This window comes from Sapajus apella, unplaced genomic scaffold (assembly GCF_009761245.1).
Source record: "Sapajus apella isolate SASKATOON/1434 unplaced genomic scaffold, GSC_monkey_1.0 scaffold16, whole genome shotgun sequence".
Taxonomy (NCBI): Eukaryota; Metazoa; Chordata; class Mammalia; order Primates; family Cebidae; genus Sapajus; species Sapajus apella.
The window spans coordinates 12,782,283-12,791,261 of NW_022436956.1; the positions used below are offsets into that span (position 1 = coordinate 12,782,283).

General features: G+C 38.4%; 1 pseudogene; it reads left to right on the forward strand.

The window, feature by feature from the left end:
• Positions 1-6,330: 6,330 nt before the first annotated feature.
• On the forward strand, positions 6,331-7,102 carry LOC116555977 (annotated as a pseudogene).
• The last annotated feature ends 1,877 nt before the right edge of the window (positions 7,103-8,979 follow it).

The following is an 8,979-nucleotide window of genomic DNA, read 5'->3' on the forward strand; positions in this document are numbered from 1 at the left end:
CAATTTTAAGAACATTTCTGAAAATGGTAGTCCAAGCCCAACTTTTCAATTATTTTTGATAATGGTTCAAAAATAGAACTGTTGGTCAGATGTGTGGATGCCAAAGAGTTGAAAGGAATAGTTAACACACTGCATGGACAAAATCAAATTCTAAATGGATCTTTAAAATGTTCAGAGATTAACCAAATCTAGTAAGATGAAATTTGATAGTGATGCATGTGAAGTTCTGCCCTTGAATGTGAGGGATTTTAGTTGAAAACATGTTGGTGTGATGTTCCTTCTCTCAAAATTAATGTTTTCTTATGTTTTATTAGGGGTATGATGTTAGGTTAGAGTAATAGCTACTGGAAAAAAGCAGACCTCTAAATCTCAGTGGCATAACATAATTGAAATTTAATTCTTGCTCCTTTAACTGTCAGAGTCAGACAGATATATCTTGTCTCATATGTTGATTTCTTCCATGTCCTGAGTTCCTTCCATCTCATGGCTCAGCAATCCTCTGAGCATTGGTCTCACTGTCATTTGCATTTAGCTTAAAGGTGGGAAGAAATAGTGGAGAGGATACAAGTCATTTCTCCTCACATTCCAGTAGCCAGAGAGATGAGGAAATACAGTCCCTGCCTTCTATGGACAAATCAATAGTAAGGAAGTAGGAACACACAGATTGGTGAATTGCTTGCCATTTCTGTTCCTTATGGCATCCAGAATAGAGACCATCTTCTCAGCTCTAGCCAGTCCACAGCTCATAGATTAGTCTCAATTGAGAGCATCCTGTTTTAGGTTTCAGCAGCATGAAGCATCTTTGGAGGCAATTGAGTAGAAGATACAATGAAAAAATTGGTGAATGTTTAGTGTAGAAAAGAAAATCCAAAGAAAGAACACAATGGCTATCTCCAGCTATTGGCAATTCCCTTAAATGTTGTTCCCCAGGGTTCTCTCTTTTTATACTTCTCTCTAAGGTTGTTTTCTATACCTGGGTGATCTCACATACTCTTGAGCTAGTAATTATTCACTTAGATGCTGAGTTTATTTTTCCAAGACCAATCTTCCTCTGAGCGGCAGACTTGTATTCAATTACAAACCATTCATCTTAAATGGTATTTTAAAGTTACATCAAACTTTATCAAAAAAGAAATCCAACCTCAACTTATACTAACATCTCCAACTTAATGCACCCACAATTAGCAGTACCAACAGTCCAATTATTCAAGTGAGAAGCTGAAGAGTCATCTTTGAGCTGTCACCCTCCTCTACCCTCTACATCTAATTAGTTACCCAGACCTGTCAGTTTTACTTCACAAATATTTCTTTAATGCATCTACATTACTACAGATTGGATTCAGCTTTTTATCATTTTTTACTCGGCTTACTGTAATAACTTCTTAAATAGTCTTGTCTCTTCTACCCTTGTTTCTCCTGTTACCAAGATGATATAACAAAAGGGTAAACCTGTTATATTATTTTTCTTTTAAAACCACTTTAGAGGTTTTAGGTGCAGTGTACAAGTTTCTTGATCTGATTCTTGTCTATGTCTCTAGCCCTGTTGCCTACCACTCCCTCTTCATGTCTTTCTACTTGTAGTACCTCAAGTATATTAAAGCATATGATTTTTCATTTGTATACCATTGCTTAAATTTTTCTCCTAGGGAATTAGTTATTTGGCTGACTCCTATTATTCTTTAAAAATTTAACCAAGACTTCCCCTACCTCTCCAAATTTCGATTAAGTATCCCTGTCTATGCATCTGAATACTCCAAGTATACTAATCCACATCTGTCTAACCCTTACAATGTTAAGTATCTCTAAAACAAGGACCATGTGTCATTCATTCATTCAACATCCAGTACACAGCACAGTGCCTGGTTCAGATTCCATAAATATCTGTTGACTTGAATTGCTATGTGGAAGAGGAAACAGATTTGATCTCTGTTTTCTCAAAACCACAAAGCTATAAGACAGCCCATTTCGGCTTTCATTAGATAATAATGTATAAAAATGAGTAAGTAACCTTGAAAAAAATTGATAAGTAGTAGATTTTTCTTCTCATTCATGATATTCAAGTAGAAGCTAGAATAGCAATTTCATGAGGTACCACAGTAGGGATTTAAGCAGTCAATGAAGGGTTAGACTTGACATCCTGTAACATCCCAATAAACTGCAATATTCCATAATTTTTTGACTTATGTCCAACATATTTATAAAACAAATTTATATATATATTATTATTATTATTATTTTTTGAGACAGAGTTTTGCTCTGTCGCCAGGTGCCAGGCACCAGGCTGGAGTGCAGTGGCATGATCTCGACTCATTGCAACCTCCGCCTCCCAGGTTCAAGCAATTCTCCTGTCTCAGCCTCCTGAGTAGCTGGGACTACAGGCGTGTGCCACCATGCCCAGCTAATTTTTGTATTTTTAGTAGAGATGGGGTTTCACCATGTTGGCCAGGATACTCTCAATCTCATGAGCTCGTGATCTATCCGCCTCGGCTTACCAAAGTGCTGGGATTACAGGTGTGAGCCACCGTGCCCGGCCAAAACAAATATATTTTAATTGTTTCAAGTTTGTTATGGGGCATAACATAACATACGTTATGCTGGTAGGTGTTTTAAAGAAGAAGATGCTTTAAAGAGGAAATAGACATAAAGATCTGCAGGTAGAAAATCTGGTCTGGATAAAATAATATCGATTTCAATGAGCTTTGGAAAAATAGAAACCTTTTTGAGTCAGACCTCTCCACCTCTCTGTTCTAATGTCCATGTACATTGTAATAGCTGGACCAAAAGAAAGAGTTAAGACCCATGGTTGAGATGCTTAATGAGCAATTACAATTCCGCTCTGCTGCCATCTGCATGCCAAATATCAATGTATTTAGCTTATCAGAAAGGATTTAACAGATAAGAAAATGATTAATCATTTGAATGTCTATGAATATTTTGAGGGCTGTGAAATGTGTTGATTTTTGGATCAATTTAAAATAATTAAACCCTTAATATTGTGACCCTCAAATCACAAATCCTTTGGTCCTGCTTTCCAGCGGGCTACCATTTAGAAAGAAGGCAGCATTAGGCAAATCAAGTGAAAGTTTTATTTCACAGGAAAGAGATCGGTCTTCTCTTTATCTACCAGGACAAACTTTGCTTCAGAAGCTGAAACTCAAGAAAAAAATATACCTTTTCATTGTGTGACCATTAAGCCTGTGAGAAAACGTTATTCTGCTTTTTGTTTTTTTGTTTGTTTTCATTGTTACTGTTTTGAGACAGGATCTTGCTCTGTTACCCAGGCTGTAGTGCAGTAGGACAATCATAGCTCACTATAAGCTCAAGCCCTGGACTCAAGCAATCCTCCCACTCCTGCCTCTAGACTAACTAGGACTACAGGTTTATGCCACCATGACAGGCTAATATTTAAATTTAAATTTTTATGGAGACAAAGTTTTGCCATATTGTCCAGGCTGGTCTTGAATTCCTAGCCTCAAGAGATTCTCCTGCCTCAGCTGGCCTCCCAAAGTGCTGAGATTACAGGAAGAAACTTTATTATCTTGATGCCTGGGAAGCTTGTTTTTCTACCAGTCTTTAAGAAAGATTATTCTATTTCCCTCACAGTGGGATGAGCATGGCTTTTATACCTTTCTTGCATAAAAAACAGTGTTTGCATGTGCAGACTCTTTGAGGGGAGGCATAGTGCCTGATACTGAACAATGAATTTGATGTAGTGGAAAGGACACTGAATTTGGACTTAGATGCCTGCGTTTTAACTCTAGGTTCTGACTACTGTCATTTGGGAGCTCTGTCCACACTCAAAAAATGAAATTATGCAAAACATTCTCTAAGCTCCCTACTGTTCTAATATTCCCTTTATTCTGAAATTCTAGATGATACGTCCTTAGTGCCTACTATGGTGCTGGTTCATTGGGTTTGACCAACTTAAATGAAGGAAGTGACCTAGAGCTAAGGCTTTAAGTTCAAATCCAGGATTCTCAACTACGTTTTACACAAGGAACACTTGTCAGAAATAATAATTATTTACCCTGGGTTCCCTTTTGTGGGCACCTGCTCTCCTCCAATATGAGGGCTGCTTACTAATGATTGTTAAAGATAGGCATAGCATTCTGTTCATAAAATTACCTGCAAATATCTCCCTTTCGCCAATACCTTCCTACTCTAATTTTTCCTACAAAATACCATAAATTTAATTTTCCACTGATTTCCTTTCATTCACCTGTGAGCTCTTCATTGGTTATAGAATAAAATCAGATCTAAAACCAGAAAAACCATTTGACCCAGCAATCCTATTACTGAGTATATACCCAAAGGATTAGAAATCATTCTACTATAACGACACATGGGCACATATGTTTATTGCAGCACCATTTACAATGGCAAAGGCTTGGAACCAACCCAAATGCCCATCAATGATAGACTGGATAAAGAAAATGTGGCATGTATATATATACACACACACCATGGAATACTATGTAGACATAAAAAAGAATGAATTCATGTCCTTTGCAGGGACATAGATGAAGCTGGAAGCCATTATGCTCAGCAAACTAGCACAGGAACAGAAAACCAAACACTGCATTTTCTTACTTGTAAGTGGGAGTTGAACAATGAGAACACGAGGACACAGGGAGGGGAACATCACACACCAGGGCCTGTTGGGGGTCGGGGGCAAGGGGAGGGAGAGCATTAGGACAAATACCTAATGCATGAGGGGCTTAAGGCCTAGATGATGGGTTGATGGGTGCAGCAAATCACCATGGCACATGTATACCTATGTAACAAACCTGCACGTTTTGCACATGTATTCCAGAACTTAAAGTAAAATTTTAAAAATTGGTGAAAATGGTAAATCTTGTGTATTTATTTTATCACAATAAAATAAAATCTTATGTATCTATTTTAGCACAATAAAAAAGATTGAGAACAACAAAAAGGAACTCTCAAAAAATAAATAAATAAAATCTACATTTCTATATATGCTATTCAAGACTCCACACTTTGGCCTCAGTAAGTGATATGGTTTGGCTGTGTCTCCACCTAAATCTCACCGTGTACTGCAATAATTCCCATGTGTCAAGGGTGGAGCTAGGTGGAGATAATTGAATCATGGAGATGGTTTCCCTCATACTGTTCTCCTATTAGTGAATGAGTCTCATGAGATCTGCTAGCTTTTTTTGTTGTTGTTGTTTTGAGATGGAGTTTCGCTCTTGTTTCCCAGGCTGGAGTGCAAAGGCACTATCTCAGCTCACTGCAAACTCTGCCTCCTGGGTTCAAGCAATTCTCCTGCCTTAGCCTCCCATGTAGCTGGGATTACAGGCACACATTACCACCCCTGCCTAATTTTGTATTTTTAGTAGAGATGGGGTTTCTTCATGTTGGTCAGGCTGGTCTCGAACTCCCGATCTCAGGTGTTCCTCCCACCTCGGCCTCCCAAAGTGCTGGGATTACATGCATGAGCCACCGCACCTGGCCAAGATCTGATAGTTTTATAAATGGGAGTTGTCTGCATAAGCTCTCTTGCCTGCTGCCATGTAAGCAATCTGTTTTCTCTTCCTTCGCCTTCTGCCATGATTGTGAGGCCTGCCCAGCTGTGCAGAACTGTTTTATACCCAGTCTCTGGTGTGTATTTATTAGCAGCGTGACAACAGGCTCATACAGTATGCCTTTCAGATTTATCACTGAACATACGCTATACATGAAGCCTCTGTTCCAAGCAGACTGAGAACTTCGTTATTGCTCTAGGATGGGGAGATGGGGTGCTTTCCTATCCGGGTGCCTTTGTTCATACTAGTTTCCCTTCTCAGACATTCCCTTTCTTATTCCTTTCTGCAATAGGAATTGTTCTCATTTTTTTTAGTCTGCTAAAGTCCATTCATTTCTCTCCCTGTCCCTGATTCCCACAGCCCACCTGACAGCTCTTAATCACCATGTAGATACTATGATGAATTCACCATCAACATTCAGGTCTGGCTGTGCTTTGGCTAATAATACATTTGGCACTTACCACAAATGGCCTAACAGTGATAGGGTGCATTTTTCTTGCTTTCCCATCTAGATTAAAACCTTAAAAGCAAGGACAGAGTCTTACCCATATGTGGATCCTCATTGCTTACCAGTCTGTATTCCCATATTCTCTTGTTCAAATCATCAGTAAGATATTGATGATATCATTTAATAGTGATTTATATGTCTGTCTTTGCAGGCAAGCTATGAATTTCTTGATTTAAAATACTGTCTTTGTTTCTCTAGTGGCCAGCTCAGTACCTGGCATATGGTAGACACTCAATAAGTGTTTGGTGGAAGAATGAATGTAGACAGGGTGTGCACTGAAGATGGCAGCTGCTGTGAGAAGGTTGTTTCGAGCATCCGTTGCCCAACATGTGAGTGCCATTCCTTGGGGCATTTCCGCCACTGCAGCCCTCAGGCCCAATGCATCTGGAAGAATGAGCTTGACAAACATATTGTGCTCTGGTTCCCATCAAGCAAAATTCTTCAGCACCAGTTCCTCATACCATGCACCTGCTGTCACCCAGCATGCGTCCTATTTTAAGGGTACAGCCATTGTCAATGGAGAGTTCAAAGACCTAAGCCTTGATGACTTGGAGGAAATATTTGGTGCTTTTCTTCTATCCTTTGGATTTCACCTTTGTGTGTCCTACAGAAATTGTTGCTTTTAGTGACAAAGCTAAGGAATTTCACAATGTGAACTGAGAAGTTGTTGCAGTCTCAGTGGATTCCCACTTTAGCCATCTTGCCTGGATAAATACACCAGGAAAAAATGATGGTTTGGGCCACATGAACATCACACTCTTGTCAGATTTAACTAAGCAAATTTTCTGAGACTACGGTGTGCTGTTAGAAGGTCCTGGTCTTACACTAAGAGGTCTCTTCTTAATTGACCCCAGTGGAGTCATCAAGCACTTAAGTGTCAATAATCTCCGAGTGGGCCGAAGCATGAAAGAAACCCTCTGCTTGGTGAAGGCACTCCAGTATGTAGAAACCTATGTAGAAGTCTGCCCAGCAAACTGGACACTGAATTCTCCTGCAATCAAGCCAAATCCAGCTGCTTCCAGAGTATTTTTAGAAGGTAAATCAGTAGATCACCCATGTGTATCTGCACCTTTTCATCCCAAAGAAGAACCAGAGCTGAAATCTGCTTTTATCATTTTAGAGATGGTTATTTGTAGAAGGCAAGGAACCAATTATGCTTGTGTTCATAAATACTACTCTAAATGTTTCGTTTTGTAATACTGGCTAAGACCTTTTAAACGTGGTTAGCTGCTAGTATAAGGAATGCTTTATTGGTAACATCTTGGTGGCTAGCTAGCTAGTTTCTACAGAACATAATTTGCCTCTATGGAAGGCGATTCTTAGATCATGTCTTCAATGGAAACACTCTTCTGTCTTAGCCTTACTTGAATCTTACTTATAACAAAGCAGAGCAACAAGCAATCACGTATGTTGAAAATTCAAGACTGAAATTTCCGTCTTGAATGTCTTTGGGTTAAACTGAATATTCTCTTAAGCTAACAAAGATCACAATTTTCAGTTATTATCAGGCATCCAACTCCTGCAATGAATGTTTATGTGATTGAAGCAAATGTAAATCATATTATTTTAAAAAGCGGCAGAACAACTTAACTGATCATGCATCATACCTCATCCCTGAAATTTATAGTTTACATAGTCATTTTGCTTATTTAATTCATTAGCTAACTTTGTGTACTTATAGTTCTAGATATTGATTAGTGTAATTGATTATAAAGGATATTTATTGAATCCAGGGATTGCATGTTGAAATCATAATTATTTTCTTTGCTGAAGTGTGCAATGTAAAATATATAATACAAATAAACATATTTTAAAATAAAAAATAACAATGCAGTCAGATTCAACTTTGCCTGGGAGAGCTGACTCTGTAAGAAATTGATAAATTGAACTGCTTTATGATCAGTCTAAAACATAGGTGATTGCCTCTGAAAATGGGATGCATCTTTTCTTTGTTTCTTGGCATTTTTCCTATTAGGAATGGAACTTGAGCAGATTAAATGGAACTCAGTCTTGAATCTACAAATGACACCAAGCCTGAAATGATGCTGAGGTTGGAAGTGATTTAGTTCACTTAAATTTTATTTGGGAGATAATGTTTTCCTTCTGGGAAAAGAAATGCTAATGAAAAAAATCGCCTCTGACTACAACTCCGAAGTAATAGGAATCTGGCCAGAAATATGATCTTATGAAAACTCTCCAAGCAAAGCATCTTATACCCATGTCTACAGCTTTGAATTGACATTCTAATGTTTGTCTTTCTCTGGTTTCCAGAGATCAGGGTGGAGAAAGGCGCCAGGGTAACAAGCCAAATAGGTCTATTATGGGATGTCATGCTCACTGGGCATGAGTGCTGTCTCCTAAGACATTTATAGCATTTATTACTCAGCCCAACTTTAATAACACATGGACAAGCCTGGGGCAATTTGCAAAGGATCTGAAAGTTTTTTGTTATGAATGTTTGTATTATAAAATTAGTGAGTCTCAGAATTGGACTGGATTAAAAAATGATCTCATCAAAGGGGCCTCAGATTAACTGGAGAAGAGCGGTTTTCAATATCCCTGCCATCCCAAATGGTCATGGGTACTGTAGGGGCATTTATAAGGATACATTGGCAGATGGTGATTGTTAAGTTGTTAGTTAAAACATGGGCAAAAATGGTAAATACTGACTCTACCTTTTCCCTTAGGGCCATAGAGAGGAAGTTCAGGGCATGAGTGTCAGCTATTCTAATCTTTCTGCTATAAACCATGATGAGGAGAATGTGACAGGAACCAATGATACAAGTTAATCAAGAAAGGTTCCAAAATCTTGTAGATAATGCTTCTCAAACTTTAATTTTCATTAATTACCTGGAAACCTTGGTAAAATTTGAATTCTAACTTACGAGGGATGGGGCCTCAGATTCTGTATTTCTAATAAACATC